Here is a 23,285-nt window from a genome sequence, read left to right as displayed (position 1 = left end):
GGCAAAAGACGCGGGCTGTGGTAAGACCACAGCCTGGGGACATATATGTCATCTGCTACTGCTCCCGATCTCTGGACCGGATTGTGCTCCCTATTGAATGGACTCCTCAGGTTACCAATTTGGCCTGTCAAATAATGATATCTGTCCTGGGGTACAAAGGCTTCGACAGTTTATCCAGCGTTGCCTTCCTCTTAATTTTGTTATGACCCCTAATAAATGTATTTATTTATTTTTTTACAAATCCTTGGCTATGTGTTTTACTTCAAAAGGGACAGTTTGTTTGTGAGTAGGCAGGTACATTTCAAAAATACAATGTCAAATTAACAAGGGACACCAACACCAACCAACCTCTTTGAGGTTCAAAAATACAAGATAATAATGGTGTTGTGGTAACCTGACACACAAAACGACTAAAAAAATCAATAGATCTTGATAAAAAAAAAAAAGTATCTCACTCTAAAAAAAAATTAAAAACATTATTCTGGAGATCTGGTGAAAAAAAATAAAGATTATTCAGGAGATCACGAGAAATAATAAAGAAATCAGTTTGTCAGAACTGTGTGTGAATATCAGCAGCAAAACAACTTCATTATTCTAGCATTATAAAGAAGAAGAGAATGCGCTGCATTGAAATATTTCACAATTTGCAGCGTGACGAATGTGCTATCTCCATTATGAACGCTAGTTTTACCAGACCGAGCGCTTCCGTCTTGTACTTGATTCAGAGCATGCGTGGAAATTTGTGCCTCGGACTTATGTACACACGCTCGAAATTTCCGACACCAGAGTTTTTTGTTGGAAAATTTGAGAACCTGCTCTCAAACAGTTGTTGTCGTAAATTACATCAGCAAATGTCCGATGGAGCATACACACGGTCGGAATTTCCGACAACACGCTCACATTGAACATTTGCCGTCGGAAAAATCCAATCATGTGTACGGCCCATTACAGTGTTCCAATTTCAGTGCTCCAGGTGCCATCTGATCACCAGATGTCTAAGACTCTGCTGTCCATAACCAGAAATGTAGGACTTTGATAAGCTTCTGTGGTTCTAAACTCTTGAAAAGGAAAGTTTGGTGTTCATATCTTGTTATTCCAACATTATTTTTTATTGTTGAATTTTGGATTTTTGTTATATTTTTCAGCCCTAACATAGCCAAATGAGATTTTTCTGTACAGGTAAATCAGACAGGGAAAGAAGGTAGATAGACCTTCAGATAGATAAAACAACTGTCCCCCTCTATTTCCCATCTGAGATAATTTAACTAAAGTTAGAAGGATAGAAAATCTTTTTATACATACAATTACATATGGCCCCAAAAATACCTAAGGGGTGGGATACTGTATATGGGAGATGGAAAATGAGTGTTCTATTGTATCCTATTGTTTTCTAACTACAGTAAAGGTTTTCCTCCACTGTTGAGATTTTAACTTTATGTACAGTTGGAGGCATTACTTTATCACACTTGTGAGCCAGGGAGAGGAGTAATGGATACATTTTCTTCCCTTATTATGGCTCTCTAATACATAAGAATGCATCCCAAGCCTGGGTACCTTATAGATGATGGCGAACCTTGGCACCCCAGCTGTTTTGGAACTACCCATGATGCTCAACTATACTGCAGACTGCATGAGCATAAACAAACGGATGGGGACTCCTTGGCAAAAGGCATTTATAGGGAAGTTTCTTGTTACATTTTTCTAATATTATTACATTTGTTATCTCTGTTTGTCATTACTTAATTTTTTATTTTACATTCATGTGTTTGTGGTTTTTATTTTTATCTTACATACACATCTCAAAATTAAACATAAAAAACCGAAACTATCACATAACCCTGATAAAACATCTCAGACACAAATATATATATATATATTTATTTTAGAAGCACAGGAAAATAAATATCTTCTTTACTTCCGGGACATGTTAAAATACTTCTCCGAAAAGTGTCCGCTGGAAAATAAGAGTTCAGTGATCATTATAATGATATAAACAAGTTATTTGCATATGGTGAAAATATCATTTGAATATAGCCTCTTTTTATTAATCAAAAACTGAAGTGATCCATCTCTTTTTCTGAGAGATGTTTTATTGAGATTGACACTTTACAAACTGGACTGCTGTGTCACATACTGTATTCCACAGTGTCTGCCCTTTAAATCACAGAGATGTTGAGAGGAGGTGTTTCAGGAGGTGGAGTCAGAACAAGAATCACAGCTTGCAGACAGCAAGGTATCATTGGATAAGTAGTCTTTAGAAATTGAAAGTAGAGGAGAAGCTGCAAAGTATGCAAGGCATCCTGGAAATTGTGGACCAGCTTACAGGCAGAACTCACAACATGAAAGGAAATGTTTCAAGTAAGCCTATATTGGATTGTAAATATAAAGTAACTATTGTTTGTATTGGTATTAAAATGTTGATGTTATAAAAAGAAAGCATATACTATGACCATAGAACTGCTTTAAAGTGATATTAAAGTCTTGTTTTTTTTTTTTTTGTTTAAAAAAACAAACAGCTTATACTTACCTGCTCTGTACAGTGGTTTTGCACAGAGCAGCGCAAATCCTTCTCTTCTTGGGTACCTCGCCAGAGCTCCTGACCTCTCCCTCCTGCTGACTGCCCCCACAGCAAGCAGCTTGTTATGGGGACACCTGAGCTGAGCTGCTGCTCTATGTGTTCATTCATACACAGAGCCATGGCTCGGCCCGCCCCCTCTCTCTCCTCATTTGCCCGCTAACTTTGATTAACAGTAGCAAGAGCCAATGAGGAAAGAGAGTCCCAGACAACCAGGGCTCTCGTGCAACATCGCAGGATCAAGATGGGGCTCAGGTAAGTATTAGAGGGGCTGAGGGGGGCTGCTGCACACAGAAGGTTTTTTTATCTTAATGCATAGAATGCATTAAGATAAAAAAACTTCTGCCTTTAAAACCACTTTAAGGTTTAGGCACCTTTTAGCAACAGAAAATAGAAATGTTTGTTTTTAAAACAATTCCTACTGTATGTCTGTCAAGTCCAGGGTGCAAGGCCGGATTGTTGAGAGGGCGCCCCTTGTGGCTAAGTACAATGTACCCCTGGGAGTGAAACAGGGAGTATGGTGCCCAAAGGAGCATGGATTGCCAAGTACTGCTACTGGGTATCTGGTTAGCAGAGGGCAGCTGGTGTGCGCTGGATAAGCTGTTTGGGCAACAGTGCAAGGAGAGATCCCAGGTTATGGAGCAGTAGAGCAAATCAGGAACAGAGTCGGTAGCAATTTCTGCCTGTTAAAAACAACAACGTCCTGGCTACTCGGGGACTACTAGTCAGACCTAAAGACTTCTCTGTGGCCGCGCTCTGGTGGTCGTCCTACTTTGGGGCCTTTGTGTGGGCTGTTTTGAGCCCGAATGCAGTCCATACTCTTTTTGGTGGACAAAAGAAGTTTATTGGACCTTTTAAGAAGATATCATTTACTGCACATACTCATACACTCTTTTATACAGTTCAATACTGAATACATTCATTTTCTTTCCTAAAAAACGTCTCTGAAGAAGGGACATCGTCCTGAAACATGTTAGGCTTATGGAGGAACTTGTATTCACCTTTGAATGTGTCAAGATTATTTATTATTATTATTATTATTATTATTATTATTCAGGATTTATATAGCGCCAACAGTTTACGCAGCGCTTTACAATATAAAAGGGAGACAATACAGTTATAATAAAATACAATACAATAGGATTAAGAGGGCCCTGCTCAGAAGAGCTTACAATCTAATAGGGTGGGACAGGTGGTACAAAAGGTTGTAACTGTGGGGAATGAGCTGGTGGAAGTGGTAGGAGATTAGTTGGAGACGTGATAGGCTTTCCTGAAGAGATGAGTTTTCAGGGATTCCCTGAAGGTAGCAAGAGTTGGGGATAGCCGGATAGATGGAGGTAGCGAGTTCTAGAGGATGGGAGAGGCTCTGGAGAAATCCTGGAGACGAGCATGGGAGGAGGAGATGAGAGAGCTTGAAAGCAGGAGGTCTTGAGAAGAGCGGAGAGGTCGATTTGGGTGATATTTGGAGACAAGATTAGTGATGTAGCTTGAGGCAGAGTTGTGAATGGCTTTGTATGTTGTGGTTAGAATTTTGAATTTAATTCGCTGGGTGATTGGGAGCCAGTGTAGGGATTGAAGTAGAGGGTTGGCAAACACTGAGCGGTTGGTAAGGTGGATAAGTCTGGCAGCAGCATTCATGATAGACTGAAGAGGGGATAGCCTATGGAGCGGTAGGCCAATGAGTAGGGAGTTGCAATAGTCAAGGCGAGAGATAACGAGGGAGTGAATGAGGAGTTTGGTGGTTTCATTTGTTAAAAAAGGGCGAATTTTAGAGATGTTACGGAGGTGAATTCTACAAACTTTTGACAGCGATTGGATTTGAGGCTGAAATGACAAGTCAGAGTCTAGGACTACACCTAGTACCCTGGCGTGAGGGGAGGGACTGATGGTTGCATTGTTGATTTTGCTGGAAAAGTCATGGAGGGGGGCACGGGCGGGGGGGAATATTAATAGCTCAGTTTTAGAGAGATTTAGTTTAAGGAAGTGGTGTGACATCCATGCTGATATGTCAGTTAGTAAGTTAGTAATGCGAGAGGAGACTGAAGGAGTGAGGTGAGGAGTAGACAGATAGATTTGGGTGTCATCAGTGTATAAGTGGTATTGGAAGCCGTGGGCAGTTATTAAGTGACCAAGGGAGGAGGTGTAGATAGAGAAGAGAAGGGGTCCAAGAACCAAGCCTTGGGGGACCCCCACAGAAAGGGGCAATGGAGAGGAGGAGACAGAGTTGTAGGTGACACTGAAGGAGCGCTGTGATAAATAGCCAGAGAACCAGGATAGAGCAGAATCTCATAGGCCAAGGGAATGTAGTTTATTGAGAAGGAGCGGGTGGTCAACAGTATCAAAGGCCGCAGAGAGGTCAAGTAGTAGGAGTATGGAGTACTGGCTGTTGGTTTTAGCAGTTAGTAAATCGTTAGTGAGTTTTAGTAAGGTAGTTTCCGTGGAGTGCTGCGAGCGAAAGCCAGACTGTAAGGGGTCAAGAAGGTTATTTTCATTGAGGTAGGAGCTAAGACGGTTGTAGACTAAGCATTCTAGAAGTTTAGAGGTGAATGGGAGTAATGAGATGGGTCTTAAGTTGTTCAGGTCGGTAGGGTCCAGTGAGGGCTTTTTAAGAATGGGAGTGATCTGCGCACGTTTTAGAGGGGAGGGGAAAATGCCACTAGAAAGGGAGAGATTGAAGATGTGGGTGAGGGAGCATAGGATAGAAGAAGAGGGTGACCGTAGTAGTTTTGAGGGAACAGGATCCAAGGGACAATTGGTTAGGTGGGCATCCGAGAAAATTTTTGTAACCTCTTCCGTAGTAGCCAATTCAAAAGAGGAGAGTGTTGAATGTGCTGCTGGGCAAGGTATGATGGATGGGGAAGACGTACGCACAGTGGAGATGTCCTCACGAATTGCATCGATCTTGTCTTTGAAGTAATTGGCAATCTCTTGGGCAGTGAGTGAGTTAGTGGGTAGAGGGGGTGGTGGACGAAGCAGAGAGTTAAAGGTTGAGAAGAGCCGACGGGGACTGGATGACAAGGAATTAATAAGAGAGACAAAGTAGGCTTGTTTGGCAGCATGGAGGCATGAATTGTATTTTAGAAGGGCAGATTTATATAGGGTGAAGTCTTGCAGGCATTTGGATTTACGCCACAGTCGTTCAAGAGCACGGCAATGTCTCTTGAGATTTCTAGTGTTGTCAGTTTGCCAGGGTTGTAACGGTCGGGGCCTAATTCTGCGTGTGGTTAGAGGAGCAAGTGCATCTAGTGATGATGAGAGTGAACTGTTGTAGACAGAAGTGGCCAGGTCAGGACAGGACAGGGGAGAGATCATGTCATATAGGTGGTCAGTAGCAGAATAGAGAAGAGAAGGGTTAAAGTGGCGAAGGTTTCTACAAGTAATTGTTTGCTGCTTGGAGGGATGGGTGGTTGGAGGCAAGGATACAGTGAAAGTAATGAGGTTGTGATCAGATAGAGGAAAGGGGGTGTTGGTGAGGTTGCCAGGGTTGCAGAGATGGGAGAATACAAGGTCAAGGGTATTACCATTGGAGTGAGTGGAAGTATGTGTCCATTGGGTTAGGTCAAAAGATGAGGTTAAGTTGAGAAGTTTAGCTGTAGTTGGGCTGTTAACATTGACAGGAATGTTAAAGTCACCAAGAATAATGGTGGGTATTTCAGAGGAGAGAAAGTAGGGTAGCCAGGCAGCAAAGTCATCAATAAAGCGCGATACCGGTCCTGGAGGCCTATAAATTGCTGCAATCCTCAGAGAAATGGGAGAAAACAGACGAATACAGTGCATCTCGAAAGAAGAGAGGGATAGAGAGGGAGGGACAGGAAGGACTTGGAAGGTGCTTTGTGGGGACAGAAGGAAGCCAACTCCACCTCCTTTCTGTCTGTTGGGTCTGGGGGAGTGAGTCCAATAGAGACCACCATGGGAGAGGGCAGCAGGAGAAGCTGAGTCAAAATTTTGCAGCCAGGTTTCTGTTATGGCGAGTATGTTTAAGCCATGAGAGATGAAGAGGTCATGTACAGATGTTAGCTTGTTACAGATGGAGCGGGCGTTCCAAAGGGCACATGAGATTGGTGGGGTGCTTTGAGGATGCAGGGGTGATAGAAATTAAACTGAGTGGATTGCGGTGGTTGCCAGAGGGGGAGGGGTATTGGATATGTGGCTTGCATTTGGAAAATGGCGGACCAGGATTAGGAGAAATGTCACCTGAGACTAGGAGAAGGAGGAGGGTGAGGAAGGCAAGGTGGGAGTGGGATGTGCATGAGCGCACGTGTCTAGTGGCCCTGGTGTTTATGTCAGCATGTGGGTGCAGCAACTGCAGGAGATGATGGGTGCCATAGTAGGGAGAGGGTAGGAGTGAGGGTGAAATGTGCATGCTGCAGGGAAGAGAGGAGGGGTAGAGTAAAGATAATTTGAGGATAGAAGACACCAATGTGAGAAGGAAGAGAATAAGGAGCATGTTAGTGGATAGAGAGTGGGAAACTAACCTAATATAAAATAAATTTCAAAGGTGGTTTGCTTGTCGTCTTGCAGAGTGGAGCAGAGTTCCTGTTGTTCATGCAGCTTTAGTTATCCTGCTTTCGTTAAACTGCGTTGGTGAAACTGCGCATCACTCGTGACAGAGCCACTCAAGGGGTCAAGAGAATCTTATGTGTAAATTGTTTATTTTCGCACAAATGTCCTGTATAGATTACTATTTTTATCTATGCAATTTTAAGCATTTTTTCAAATAAATAATATGTTTTTATAAGAAAAATTCTTCGTTTTCAAAGTTCGCCTTCAAAACTCCCTTTGTACCGGGGGTACTAGTTTCCCTTTTTTTTAGGGTCCTTTTTCACAGAGTCAGTAGCCAGGCCAGGGGTCATACACAGCAGAATCAGTCCGAGATGAGGTACAGCAGGATAAACCAGGAACGGAGTCGGTAGCCAGGCCAGGGGTCAAACACCGTGCGGTCAGAAAAGGTACAGGTGCAGAGACTGGAGAATAGTCAAGTCCAAGCCGGGGGTCGATGCAGGCAGAGAGCAGGAGAGGTCAAGCAAGCCGGGTAGTAAACAGGAATCAGATGCACATAGTAGGTACAGGAGACACAGGAAGCTAACAATAATCCAGCAGCCTGCATGCATCTGTAGCAGGTTTAAATAGGCCAGAGGGCAACAACAATTGTCATGGTGCGCGCGCTTCTGCGCGCACCCGCTGTTACGCACCTGCATGCACCTGTCGCCGCGCACCTGTGTGCGCGCATGCGCATGGGGCTTCGCCTGGCGCAACCATGACGGGTACTGGCAGGATTGCCAGTCCTACGGCCATTTCCCTGACAATGTCTCTGTGAAAAACCTAGATTCTAGTGTGTGTATCCACATTATTGACGATTCCCCTGAATTTTGTCCCTCCTGTTAGCTCACCTAATCTCCCTTACCCATTATTTGTATTCAGCCCCCCTGAGTCAATACTTTGTAGAACCACCTTTCGCTGAAATTACAGCTGTAGGTTTTTTTGGGGATGTCTCTACCAGCTTTGCACATCTAGAGAGTGACATTTGTGCCCATTCTTCTTTGCAAAATAGCTTAAGTTCTGTCAGATTGGATGGAGAGCATCTGTGAACAGCAATTTTCAAGTCTTGCCACCAATTCTCATGTGGATCTAGGTCTGGACATTGACTGGGCCATTCTAACACATGAATATGCTTTGATCTAAACCATTCCATTGGTAGCTCTGGCTGTATGTTTAGGGTCATTGTCGTGCTGGATGGTGAACCTCTGCCCCAGTCTCAAGTCTTTTGCAGACTCTAACAGGTTTTCTTCTAAGATTGCCCTGTATTTGGCTCCATCCATCTTCCCATCAACTCTGACCAGCTTCCCTGTCCCTTTTGAAAAAAAGCATCCCCATAACATGATGCTGCCACCACCATGTTTCACGGTGGGGATGGTGTGTTCAGGGTGATGTGCAGTGTTAGTTTTCTACCACACAAAGCATATTGCTTTTAGGACAAAAAGTTAAATTTGGTCTCCTCTGACCAAAGCACCTTCTTCCACATGTTCGCTGTGTCCCCCACACGGCTTCTTGCAAACTGCAAACGGGAATTCTTATGGCTTTCTTTAATCAATGGCTTTCTTCTTGCCATTCTTCCATAAAGGCCAGATTTGTGGAGTACATGACTAATAGTTGTCCTGTGGACAGATTCTTCCACCTGAGCTGTGGATCTCTGCAGCTCCTCCACAGTTACCATGGGCCTCTTGGCTGCTTCTCTGATTAATGCTCTCCTTGCCTGGCCTATCAGTTTTGGTTGACGGCCATGTCTTGGTAGGTTTGCAGTTGTGCCATATGCTTTCTATTTTTGAATCATGGATTGAACAGTGCTCTGTGAGATGTTAAAAGATTGGGTATATTTTTATGACCTAACCCTGCTTTAAACTTCTCCACAACTGTATCTCTGACCTGTCTGGTGTGTTCCTTGGCCTTCATGATGCTATTTGTTCACTAAGGTACTCTAACAAACCATTGAGGGCTTCACAGAACAGCTATATTTATACTGAGATTAAATTACACACAGGTGGACTCTATATACGAATTAGGTGTCTTCTGAAGGCAATCGGTTCCACTAGATTTTAGTTAAGAGTATCAGATTAAAGGGGGCTGAATACAAATGCACGCCACACTTTTCACATATTTATGAAAAGTTTCCAGTTTGCTGACACCTCACTCCAATTAGCTCTTGGAGATCTCATTAGTCTAGGGGTTCACATACTTTTTCCACCTGCACTGTGAATGTTTACATGGTGTGTTCAATAAAAACATAGTAACATTTAATTCTTTGTGTGTTATTAGTTTAAGCAGACTGTGATTGTCTATTGTTGTGACTTAGATGAAGACCAGATCACATTTTATGACCAATTTGTGCAGAAATCCATATCATTCCAAAAGGGTTCACATACTTTTTATTGCAACTGTGTATATATATATATATATATATATATATATATATATATATATATACACAGTGGGGACAGAAAGTATTCAGACCCCCTTAAATTTTTCACTCTGTTATATTGCAGCCATTTGCTAAAATCATTAAAGTTCATTTTTTTCCTCATTAATGTACACACAGCACCCCATATTGACAGAAAAACACAGAATTGTTGACATTTTATATAATTGTTGACAATATATATATATATATATATATATATATATATATATATATATATATATATATATATATATATATATATATATATATATGTGTATGTGTGTGTGTGTGTGTGTGTATATATTTTTTTTTTTTCTTCTTGCTTTTATTGCTGACATTTTTCTAGGTGTTTGTTGTTTGTATAAGCACATATTCCTGTAGTCACCTGTGCTTCTTGCATCTGGGTGGGTGAAAGTGCACACTCTACTCTTATAGTAGAGTGCTCTCCACGGAGCGTGATGGATACATGGCTGTCTCTTCCATATCATTCTGCAGGCTTTTCTTACCCATAAAGTGTCCTGACAAAAATAAGATATAAGACGATCAGTGAACATGTGTAAGGGCATCTTGCCTGTAGAAAGGACTGTTTGGTACACCTTAAAAAAGACTGTAAACTTCTATTTTGGCAAAGATTATTCAATCTATTGGAGGGGCCTTTATTTTGAAAAAACAGCCGATCAGCATCCAATCAGCCAATGGCTGCCAGCACTGACCGGTGTGTTCTGGGGGATGGGGGTTCATAGTCCCCCTGTCAGAACACAATAGCTCAGCAGAGAGATCGCTGTACTAATTTTGCATAGTTAGTACAGCATGCTCCTCCCGAGCACCTCAGTTTTTTTCATTTAGCCCACTGGGTTAAATGAAAAAGAACAAAGTGTGTACCAGGCTTTAGACTGTCAGCAGACTCTAGAACAGCATACATCCTGTAACAAATGCATTTTCAGATTCTTAGATGTGACATTAGCTTTATTGAACTGGATTGTTATGCTTTTAGAAAACCAGAACACTGGTAAATGGGTTTCAGCATGGAAATGGTTAGCATGTCTCTCTTAGAATTGCCTGACCATACCAGCTTCATGTTTGGTCAGACAATACAACTAGCCAAGTGCTAAGGCCCCTTTCACACTGGGGCGGGGGCGGCGTTGGTGGTAAAGCGCTGCTATTGTTAGTGGCGCTTTACCGTAGGGTAAAACCACCCCGCTAGCGGCCGAGAAAGGGTTAAAAACCACCGCAAAGCGCCTCTGCAGAGGCGCTTTGCCGGCGGTATAGCCGCGCTGTCCCATTGATTTCAATGGGTAGGGGCGGGGAAGGAGCGGTGAACACACCGCTCCTTCCCCGCTCCAAAGATGCTGCTGGCAGGACTTTTTTTCCCGTCCTGCCAGCACACTGCTCCAGTGTGAAAGCCCTGGGGGCTTTCACACTGGATACAAAGCAGCGGCACTTTCGGGTCGATTTGCAGGTGCTATTATTAGCGCAATAGCGCCTGCAAACCGCCCCAGTGTGAAAGGGCCCTAAACGAAATATAAGTGAAATCTTGCATAAACATAAAGGGGAGGTGGTCCAGAGTACACAAAGTAGAAAATTCACAAGGTAGAGACATTCATTGTTAGAATTTACATACACTTTAAATCCAACTTCTTCTGTGGTGCCACCTGTAGGTAAAGCCTGGTATGGTTGCTCAGCTACTAAACCTGTAGTAACCTATACTGAGAGGCCATTGCTGATCTCCTTACGAAAATGTTGGTGGCCTTACCATCTTGAAAGACACATGCAGCAAATGCACTTAGGACTTCTGATCTACATACTAGTTCTGGATCAGTGCGTAGAAGATATTTGGCTATTAGATCACCATGTCCAGATAGTAGTTATTTACATCCATTAAAGAATGGAAACAATGGCAGAAAAACAGTTAAAGTGGAGTTCCACCCACTTTTACAACTCTTCAGCATCCCTCACTAAACTGTGCACTGTAAACGAATTGAATATTTTTTAATTTTTTTTTCAGCACTTACTGTATATCTGCTGTATTCATTTTTCACTTCCTCCTCCCTGGCCGCGGCCCATCGCATCATTGCCTGTTTGAAATGCCTTCTGGGAAGGGGCGGTAACTTCCTCTGACACTGCCGTTGCTATGGAAAGCTGACCTGAAAACTATTACACTGCTTGTGCTGCACTGAGCATGTGCAAGATCTGCAAGGATGATATCCAAGAAGAAATACAGTCTGGCTTCAGATGCCCACACTTAAGATGGCCATGGCCTGCTGTAAGTTTATAAAATAACAAACTACTGCTATAAACTAACAAAACAGACCTTAGTTTACAGACTAACTTTACTAGAATACATTAAGCTTGTGTATTATAGGGGTATTTTTATTTAAAAAGTATAATTTTGGCCGGAACACCACTTTAAGATAGAACCAGGGCCGGACTGGTCTACCAGGATAGCAGGAAATTTCCCGGTAGGCAGCCTGCCCTGGGGCTGCTTTGAGCTGTGGCTGCAACAGCCCAGCCCAAGTGTTGCCAACCGCCCGTTAATTTACAAGCAGCCCGTAAATTTTGCCTATTTTAGGGCTGCCCGTAAATGCACATTATGGGCAGCAACACCCGTAAAAAATATGGCTGCGAGCCATCATATCAACTGAGCATGCGCCGTTCCAAAGCTAGCCAGGCTTGGGAAAGCCCGTACACGCTTGGCCACTTTCGAGCAGGCGGGCGCATGTGCAGTGACGTAATGGCGCCAGGCCGCGCCATTTTTTAATGTAAGGCACTCGTCTCGGCCGGGAAAGACCGGACCCCTCCGCGGCCTCTGACCACCTCCTGTTACTCTCCTGTACTATGGCTGCACAGCCTATGGCCACCTCCTATTTATGTGTACAGATGTGATACCACATTGTTACATGTGTTAGGTTTCGGTAAAAAAAATGGAGTTATGAATAATACATCTTTAATATGCATTACTTACTATCCTTGTTAAACAAAGATAAAGTAAATATTTATCTACAAGTATGCAACTAATTCAGGTTGCATACTTGAGAGCCTTAAAGGACTTTATGTAAAATAGCATTGATCTTTAACAGATTATTGTAAGTTTGTACCAAGAAACTAATAAAAAAAAGGTTATAGTCTGTACTGGGAGGGCACAGGAAGAAACATTAGCACACTGAAAAGGACACAGATTTTTTTTAAAAAGCTATGTAACTTGTTCTTGACAAGTGTCATTTTTATGTATGGATGTATGCAAATGTGGGTCTCCACTGGGTAATGTAAGTCTCATAGAGGTTACTGGTCACATGGGCATGCTTTTCTTTTTCTCCTGTAAATCATTGACATCATTGGTGCTTTTTAGTGAATGCCATATACTCCTCATTCTAATAAATAAAAGCAGCTTTTCAGCTTGCTGTGAGCATTCTAATGATATGGAAAAAATTGCAAGAAAAATGTTAAAGGTCTTATTTTAACCGGTTCAATACAGGTCATTTTCACCCCCTTCCTTCCCAGACCAATTTTTAGTTTTCAGCACTGTCGCACTTTGAAGGAAAATTGCGCGGTCGTGCGCAGTGTACCAAAACAAAATTGACGTCCTTTTTTTCCCCCAAATAGAGCTTTCTTTTGGTGGTATTTGATCACCTCTGCGGTTATTATTTTTTGCGCTATAAACAAAAGAAGAGCGACAATTTTGAAAAAAACACAATATTTTTTACTTTTTGCTATAATAAATATCCCAATTTTTAAAAAAAAAATTTTTTTCCTCAGTTTCGGCCGATACGTATTCTTCTACATATTTTTGGTAAAAAAAATCGCAATAAGCGTATATTGATTGGTTTGCGCAAAAGTTATAGCGTCTACAAAATACGGGATAGATTTATGGCATTTTTAACAAAAAATTATTTATTTATTTTTTTACTAGTAATAGCGGCGATCGCGATTTTTTTTCGTGACTGCGACATTATGGCAGACACATCGGACACTTTTGACACATTTTTGGGACCATTCACATTTATACAGCGATCAATGCTATAAAATTGCATTGATTACTGTATAAATGTGACAGGCAGGGAAGGGGTTAACCACTAGGGGGAGACGAGGGGTTAAATGTTTCCTAGGGGAGTGATTATAACTGTAGGGGGAGGGGACGCACAAGGGGAGGGGACCGATCAGTGTTCCTCTGTACTGGGAACACAGATCGGTCTCCTCTCAACTGACAGGACGTGGATCTGTATGTTTACACACACAGATCCACGGTCCGGCCCGGTTAACGGGCAATCGCGGGTGCCGGGCGGGCATCGCGGCCGCCGGGCACACGCACTGGGTCCTAAGCAACGCGGCGGGCGTGCGCGCCCCCTAGACGGCCGGGAAGCCCAGGCCGTCATATGACGTCCACCCAGGATGGGAGATCCCATCTGTGGACGTCATTTTACTACGGCCAGGTCTTGAGGTGGTTAATATTGACATGAATATGTCAAGGTCTAGTGATTGCTGTCCTTTTATCAGCAGTAAATCTTGCTCTTCAGAAATTGTTAACCACTTGCCGACCGCCGCCACAACAGCTAGCTGCCATAACCCCGGTATCCCTGTTTTCGGCCAGCGGTCGGCTACAAGATAAAATTCGCCGGATTCGCCGGATTCGCCGCGAGATTACTTTTATTGGTGTTAGGATAGAGCCCCCCATCCCACCGCGATCCGGTGCCCTACGCCACTTACCGGAGCCGTCGGTAGCGGTGGAGGCGATCGCGTCCTCTCACTTGCTGTGCATGGAGACGAGTGAGGAGAAGATGGCCCCCACCCGTCTCCATGACACTGCAGGGCGGAAGCAACGTCCTAACGTTACTTCCGCCAATACCTCTTAAAGCCACATTTTTTCAATGTCATTTTTTCAAATGACATTTTTTTTTTTTTTATTGCATTTAAAGTGGAGTTCCACCCAAAAAAAAAAAAAAACTACATTAAAAATCCTAAAAAAAAATACAAAAAAACATTTGGATATTTTTTTTTTTTTTACTTACCTCTACATGCCTGTTGCTAGGGGGTCCCTCGTAGTCTGCCTCTTCCAGTGCCTGGGCTGGTGACATCACTTCCCCCTCGGCACAAGAAGGGCTCAGCTCTGCTCCCTCCCTCCTGTCAATCATCTGGGACCCATTACAGGTCCCAGGTGACTGAGCTGCCAATCACGGAGCGCGGCGCCACTCGCGCATGTGCAGTGGGTGCCAGGCTGTGCGCCCACAGTTGCAATGCCGGCGCCGCTGAACGGAGGGGGAGACGAGCGGGGCTTCGATCCCCCGCATCGCTGGACCCAGGGACAGGTAAGTGTCCAATTAAAAGTCAGCAGCTGCAGTATTTGTAGCTGCTGACTTTTAATTTTTTTTTTTTTTTTTGACTGGACCTCCTCTAAGTCCAAATATGAGATCTGAGGACTTTTTGACCCCAGATCTCATATTTAAGAGGACCTGTCATGCTTTTTTCTATTACAAGGAATGTTTACATTCCTTGTAATAGGAATAAAAGTGACCCAAATATTAAAAAAAAAAAAAAAAAAAAACAGTGTAAAAATAAATAAAAACTTGCGCGCAGAAGCGAACACATACGTGAGTAGCGCCCGCATATGAAAACGGTGGTCAAACCACACATGTGAGGTATCGCCGCGATCGTTAGAGCAACAGCAATAATTCTAGCCCTAGACCTCCTCTGTAATGCAAAACATGCAACCTGTAGAATTTTTTAAACGTCGCCTATGGAGATTTTTGAGGGTAAACGTTTGACGCCATTCCACGAGCGGGCGCAATTTTGAAGCGTGACATGTTGGGTATCAATTTACTTGGTGTAACATTATCTTTCACAATATAAAAAAAATTGGGCTAACTTTACTGTTGTCTTATTTTTTTTATTTAAAAAAGTGCTGCGCAAATACGGTGTGAAAAAAAGTATCGCAATGACCACCATTTTATTCTCTAGGGTGTTAGAAAAAAAACAATATATAAAGTTTGGGGGTTCTAAGTAATTTTCTAGCAAAAAAAAATGTTTTAATCATGTAAACACCTAAATTCCAAAACGAGGCTGGTCTTTAAGTGGTTAAACTAGTTAGACCTTCTTAGGGTAATATTATCTTAAGGGGTTCATAGAGAATGAAGATTTATGCAGGTATTATACAACCAACCAAAATGTCATGTAAGCATACCTTCCTATGGAGGTATAAGTAAACATATACATCTATAACCAGAATATCTTTTGCAGGATATCTGGCACACTGTGTCTGTGCTTACAGAAGTACAAATCGTCGCCTGTGTGCTGTACTTGATTTACTAAAGCAAAGTGTACCTAGAAGAACTGACACTGTTTTGAAGGCGAAGAATGGTCACACCACCTGTGCTCAATTTTCTACTTACATGCTTTTCTAGTGCACTGCATGCCTTGTTAGGTTACAATGGTGGGGTATTACTTCGTGTAAATGGGTGTTGGGTCTGGTCTGTGTATAAATGACATAGTCAGCCACAATTCCTGGATCAACTTTGGGATTTATCCTTCTGAATATTGTTCTGGATATTGTTGTAGGACTTTCAGTTCCATAGGACTACAAAGTCTCCTACAGCGTCTACTAGTAAGTAGTAGTAAATACATGGCATAACAGGAATACAATCTATGATGCATTTTGCATTGCTCGCAGTACTTTATCAAAGAATATGTATTTTGATAAAGTGATGGGGGCATTGTGAAATGTGTCAGATTTGCATTCATGTGACAGTCATTTGCCATGCACAATGTCCAGTATTGCAAATCCACAGTATTTAAAGCCCCAGTGCAGCCAAACATTTTTTCTCTAGATTTGGGGTGTAAAAAAAGACTTAGCACTTTTGTAAGGTTTTTATTGTTGTCTATTACCCTACAGGGAAAATTTCCACTAACCTCTTAAAGAGTCTATGTAACACCATAAAAAGAAATGATGGGAATTTGGGTCTCTGGGATATGAAGACACAAAAATAAAACCTTAAATAGGTTCCAAACTTTCCCCAGTCCACGGAAAAGTGTTGTTATTACCGTTTGATTCCCATTGGAGAGATTTCCCCATCATTCCCCAGCGTAACGCTCGCCATACACATTACAATCTGAATGTACAACCTTTAGATAATCTCCCTTCAGATTTTTTCAAACTATGTAATATTAACACCTTCCATCAACTCCTCTACTTAACCCTGCCAATCAATCAGACACAGTCAGTCAGAAACTGAGAGTGTGCAAAATCTAATGCGGTTCTGCACAGAAACCAGCTTCTAGATTTTATTGTCAAAGGTTAACCACTTGTCGACCAGCCGTCGCAGTTGTACTGCGGCAGAATGGCACGGCTGGGCGAAGCGACGTTAAGTAACATCGCTTCGCCCTGTGGCTGCTCGCCCACCGGAGTCGATGCGAGTACTCGGCGGTCACGATCACCACCGGACACCCACGATTGCTTCTGACACACGGAGAACCGGGATCTGTGTGTGTGTAAACACGCAGTTTCCGGTTCTCTGAGGGGAGAAGAGACAGATCATCTGTTCATACAGAGTATGAACAGCGATCTGTCATCTCCCCTGCACAGTCACCTCCCCCCTTCAGTTAGAACACACACTAGGGAACACAATTAACCCCTTGATCGTCCCCTACCTTGATCGCCCCTAGTGTTAACCCCTTCCCTGCCAGTGACATTTTTACAGTAACCAATGCATTTTTATAGCACCGATTGCTGTATAAATGCCAATGGTCCCAAAAATGTGTGAAGATTGTCTGATGTGTCCGCCATAATGTCGCAGTCCCGATAACAATCGCAGATTGCCACCATTACTAGTAAAAAAAAAAAATTAATAATAAAAATGCCATAAAGCTATCCCCAATTTTGTAGACACTATAACTTTTGCGCAAACCAATCAAAAAAGCTTATTGCGTTTTTTTGAGTTTTTTTTACCAAAAATATGTAGAAGAATACATATCGGCCTAAACTTATATATTTTTGGGGGATATTTATTATAGCAAAAAATAAAAAATATTGGGTTTTTTTCAAAATTGTCGCTCTTTTTTTGTTTATAGCGCAAAAAATAAAAAACTGAGAGGTGATCAAATACCACCAAAAGAAAGCTCTATTTGTGGGAAAAAAAGGACGTCAATTTTTTTTGGTTGCATCATTGCACGACCGCACAATTGTCAGTTAAAGTGACGCAGTACTGAATCGCAAAAAGTGCTCTGGTCAGCAAGGGGATAAAATCTTCCGAGGCTGAAGCGGTTAAAGGATAAGTTCACTTTTGGGAACATGTTACATGTTCCACTCGATTTTAGGGTTGAACATGTAACATATTCCCAGTGCTGCAGCCGCTGCCCGGGTAATAGCTGTCAGTTTTTGAAAGCAGCACTGCCGTGCGGGGTTCCTCCCACACGGCTGCATCATTCATATACAGAGCGTTGTGTGTATGAATTAACTAAAAGTCCCGACAGCCTTGTAGTTCTCAATGAACTAACAAGGCGCTGTGGTAGTTCATTGAGTCCATGGCATCGGCGATCTCCTGATCGCTGGTGCAATTCTTAACAGGCTCCTAATACAAAAAATAATAAATGCACATTTTTTTATCTGCAAAAAGATGTGCATTTCTTATTTTTTGTACGAAGGTGAACATATCCCTTAATTTAACAAGCTGAATTTAGAAGCTGATTGGCTACCATGCACAGCTGCACCAGGTTCTGAGTACTACAGTTTTAGTAAATCTCCCCCCACTGACACTACAACGTTTTCAGTAGATCCAAAGTAGATTACATCAGATTATAATGTGTGTGATAAGATTAAACCCAAACATGGCAGAGGTTCTTACAATCCCCCACACTATCCTAAACGTACAAAAAAGTTTTGTCTGTTATTGATGGATGTTGAATACAGTATTTGATTTCCCAACTGTATATTATAGAACCAGGGCATTTTCCCAGCGGGAATGTGGGGGGGAGCGCAGTTCCGGCACATCCAGCACTGAATGTATGTACTGGCAAAGGATGATGGGGTGTGCAGGAGGATCTATTGATGCTGGCTACTGGGGGATCTATTGTTGCTGGGATCTATTGTTGCAGGTTGGGATCTATTGTAGCTCTGGGGGATGTATTGTTTCAGGGGGATCTATTGTTGCTAGTGGGTGGTCTATAGCAGTGCAGTATCCATTTGCTTAACCTGGTGTCAGTGGTGCTGACGTTGTTCTCAAAGTCAAGGTTGAAGGACAGAGAACTTAATCTACCAAGCAGCTCCTGTGGGGGTAGCGCTACACACTATTGGAATATGAATGTTTTTCTTGGTTTTGTATAGGTTTCCTTTTCCTGTCACATATCAAAGATGTACTGGTATGTTAATGGGCATCTGGCACAAGTGGCCCTTATCCAAATTTCCTACTCTCTCATGGCCAGCTCAAGTCCCTTATGAGGAAGATGGAGGGCATTTTTGCAAAGTTAGATTAATAGCCATGTTCAATTACTTAAAGTGTTACTAAACCCACAACAGTACATTCAGTCTGTATATGCAGTAAAGCATGCTTGTTATACTCACTGTGGAACCTAAGGGATCAATCCTTTGCATTGTGTATAAAGGCTATTTTTCCCCCTTAATGACCAAGCCATTTTTTGCGATGCGGCACTGCGTCGCTTTAACTGACAATTGTGCGGACGTGTGACGCTGTACCCAAACAAAAACGTCCTTTTTTTTTTCCCCACAAATAGAGCTTTCTTTTGGTGGTGTTTGATCACCTCAGCGGTTTTTATTTTTTGCACCATAAACAAAAAAAGAGCAACAACTTTGAAAAAAAAACCAATATTTTTTATTTTTGCTATAATAAATAACCAAATAACCCCAAAAAATGTAAAAAAATAAATTTCTTCATCAGTTTAGGCTGATATAAATTCTTCTACATATTTTTGGTGAGAAAAATCGCAATAAGCGTATATTGATTGGTTTGCGCAAAAGTTATTCCGTCTACAATATAGGGGATAGATTTATGCCATTTTTATTATTTTTTTTTTTTTTTTACTAGTATTGGTGGTGATCTGTGATTTTTAGCAGGACTACAACATTATGGCGGACAGATCGGACACTTTTGACACTTTTTTGGGACCATTGACATTTATACAGCAATCGGTGCTATAAATAGCTACTGATTCCTGTATAAATGTCACTGGCAGGGAAGGGGTTAACACTAGGGGGCGATCAAGGGGATAAATGTGTTCCCTCGTGTGTGTTTCTAATTGTGGGGGGATGGGACTGACTGGAGGAGGAGACATATCGCTGTTCCTAATTACTAGGAACAGCAGATCTGTCTCTCCTCCCCTGTCAGAACGGGAATTTGTGTGTTTACTTACACAAATCCCTGTTCTGGCCATGCGCATTGGGTCTCCCCGCCGTGCAGTTGGCGCGCATGCCTGCTATCGCCCTTAAAGGTGATTTTGGGAACGTGCCGACCTGCCGCCGTATAATGACAGTGGCTGGTCTGCAAGTGGTTAAAGCAATAAACTAGTCACTGGAGAAAGCTATGAAACTAAGAAAGGACAGCCAAGAAATAAACATGTTTAGTCACTGGTCATGGAACACTGGGAAAGGTTGCACATTTACAGATGACAAGAGCACAGTTGAAAGTATATTTCCAGTTTTGTTGTTAATTAACTTAGATTTATTAGATTTACAGGCTCCTAATAAAAAAATAATAAATGCACATTTTTTTACCTGCAAAAAGTGCATTTATTTAATTATTTTTAAAGGTGAACTTATGCTTTAAAGTGGTTTTAAAGGATATTTTGTTTTAATAAAATTTTTAAAAAATGGTTTACTTACCTGCTCTATAAAATGGTATTGCACAGAGCGCCCCCGAACGTCCTCTTCTGGGGTCCCCCACCAGCGCTCTCAGCTGCTCCTTTTTTGTGTTTGCCCCCCATAGCAAGCCGCTATGGGGACACCTGTGGGCTCGCTCCTGAGATGGGCTGTGTACATCAATAGACACACAGCATGGCTCAGTCCTTACCCGTTCCCTCCTCACAGGATTTGATTGACAACAGCAGGAGCCAATGGCTCCCGCTGCTGCCTCTGTCTGTGTCCTGTGAGGAGAGGAACACAGACCAGCGCAACTGCAGATGGGTAGAGCGCTGGAATAAATTAGGACTCGGGTAAGAATTTAGGGAGGTGAGGGAGCAATACAACTACTGGGGCATTTTTTTACCTTGATTACCCATCCTGACACAACCCCCCCCTCCTAGCACAAATCCCCCCAGCTAGCTACCAACTCCCCTTCCTACATCTCCTCTCTTTGCCCTTGCTGCAGCAAAATTACACAAAGCCCTGTACAGTCTGACAATTAAAAGGTTACTGTGTTAAGTCTTGTGTACAGAGAGGAGGGAGAACACATCCCTTTTCTCCTCCGGGCTCCCTCCTCCTCTTTGCTGTTATCTGTACTTCTGTTGGCAAAAGTGAAACCTTTGAGGCTGCCCAACCTGTCCTTAGCAACCAATGACGTCATCGGTTGGTAGGATGCGGGTGGGCGGCTTAGACACCTTTAACTTTGCCGGCAAAAGTACAGATAACAGCATAGAGGAGGAGGGAGCCCAGAGGAGAAATGGGATGTGCTCTCCCTCCTCTCTGTATATGAGCAGGACCGGCGGCTGCGATGGATGCATTTTATATACAACTATCAGATCAAAATGAGGGACAAATGAGGAGGAATGAGGGACAGAGGGACATTGCTCCAAATCAGGGACAGTCCCTTGAAATCAGGGACAGTTGGGAGCTATGGTGTCACTGGTCCCCAAAAAGTGTCACTTAGGGTCAGCTTTGTCCGCTGCAATGCAGCAGAATACATATTGGCCTAAATTGATGAAGAAATTCGTTTTTTTTACATTTTTTTTTTGGATATGTACTATAGTAGAAAGTAAAAAATATTGTTTTTTTTTTTCAAAATTGTCGGTCTTCTTTTGTTTATAGCGCAAAAAATAAAAACCGCAGAGGTGATCAAATACCACCAAAAGAAAGCTCTATTTGTGAGGAAAAAAAAAGACATCAATTTTGTTTGGGTACAACGGCGCATGACCGCGCAATTGTCTGTTAAAGCGACGCAGTGCCGTTTCGCAAAAAATGGCCTGGTCATTGAGCAGCCAAATCTTCCGGGGCTGAAGTGGTTAAAAATGCACAGGTGTATAGGAAAATTTTAATATGCATGACAGAGCTGGGATGTCATGAAAACTGAGCCTAGTTTAGAGAGATGCAGTTTATTGTAGCGTCGCACTACTGCGCAATTGTTAAAGCGACACAGTGCCGTAGCTCAAAAAATGGCCTGGTCAGGAAGTGGGTAAAACCTTCCAAGGCTGAAGTGGTTAATGGATTGAACCATCTATGGCCAGCCTATGGGTCCATGCACACTGGATTAGAAAATGCTTCTTTTACAGGAGTTTTGTGTTTTGCTTGTAGAAGCAAGCCAATGTTATCATATGTGTCTATGCACATATGACGTTTAGAGGCATATTTTAAACCCAGTGTTTAGAGGCAGGAAAAAAAAACCCTTCTGGTTTGAGTTTTCTGGCAGAACAAAAACACTAAACACACCTAATGCACCTAAAACAAGAATTTTTTTCGGCCAAGGGAACTGGTGTTTTTCTTAAACCCAGTGTGCATAGCGTCTAAGCTGTCTCTACTTTGCCACCATTTTCCATGTCTAACAATTACCACGATAACAGCTTGCAGGTCAATAGGTCTATTATATCTATTATATATTATAACGATTCCACTCACCAACTGCCCACTGAGGTGTTTGTCTCCGAAACACATCGATTTTGTCTAGTTTGCCATGACCTTTCGAGAACTCCACCCAAACAGAGTGGGAGTTGAAGGAGAAGAGCAGGAGGTTAGCCAGGAAGGCAATGGGCAGGATTCTGATGGCAAGAACTGCAGTCATGTCTGTGCTGTGTTCTCTGTAGAGATGTGATAGTCTGAGGGATGCCTCTGTTGATCTCTCCTCTCTGCCCTCAGTCACTTTATATAGTAGGTGCTCAGGGGAGAGAAGAGGGGAGGGGGGGCAGCATCCTTGTGATGACTTATACACATGTTTGCTTACTCTGCAGGGCTTAACCCTACATCATCCACAGTGATTGTGGTTAACCGCTTGCTGACCAGCCACCGCAGTTTCACTGCAGGAGAATGGCACGGCTGGGCGAAACAACGTTACCTTACGTCGCTTCGCTGTTTGGCCACTAGGGGCGCGCACCCAATGTGATGACCGCCGGGCACCCGCGATCGCTCGTGACAGAGCGAGAACCGGGATCTGTGTGTGTGTAAACACACAGATCCCGGTTCTTTCAGGGGAGTAGAGACAGATCTTGTGTTCATACTAAGTATGAACACCGATCTCTCTCTCTCCTCCTAGACAGTCCCATCCCCCCTACAGTTAGAACGCAGTGAGGGAACACAGTTAACTCCTTGATCACCCCCTAGTGTTAACCTCTTCCCTGCCAGTGACATTTATACAGTAATCAGTGCATTTTTATAGCACTGATCGCTGTATAATTGTCAGTGGTCCCAAAAATATGTCAAAAGTGTCCGATATGTCTGCCGCAATATCGCAGTCCCGATAAAAATCACAGATCGTGGCCATTACTAGTAAAAAAAAAAAAAATAATAATAATAATGCCATAAATCTATGCCCTATTTTGTAGACACTATAACTTTTGCGCAAACCAATCAATATACGCTTATTGCGATTTTTTTTTTCCAAAAATATGTATGAG

At 42.6% G+C, this 23,285-nt stretch overlaps 1 long non-coding RNA gene across 1 annotated transcript; it reads right to left on the bottom strand.

Annotated features, from left to right (window-relative positions):
* Nucleotides 1–1,864: 1,864 nt before the first annotated feature.
* On the bottom strand, nucleotides 1,865–22,546 carry LOC141131653 (uncharacterized). The gene is made up of 3 exons (XR_012242799.1): nucleotides 22,294–22,546; nucleotides 9,916–10,048; nucleotides 1,865–1,954 (listed from the first exon to the last, which is right to left on the bottom strand). It is a non-coding gene; the product is annotated as an uncharacterized lncRNA (long non-coding RNA).
* Between the last annotated feature and the right edge of the window lie 739 nt (nucleotides 22,547–23,285).

This window comes from Aquarana catesbeiana, linkage group LG03, assembly GCF_042186555.1.
Source record: "Aquarana catesbeiana isolate 2022-GZ linkage group LG03, ASM4218655v1, whole genome shotgun sequence".
NCBI lineage: Eukaryota > Metazoa > Chordata > Amphibia > Anura > Ranidae > Aquarana > Aquarana catesbeiana.
Note: the sequence above shows the minus strand (reverse complement) of the source record. Positions and strands in the feature narration are given on the sequence as shown.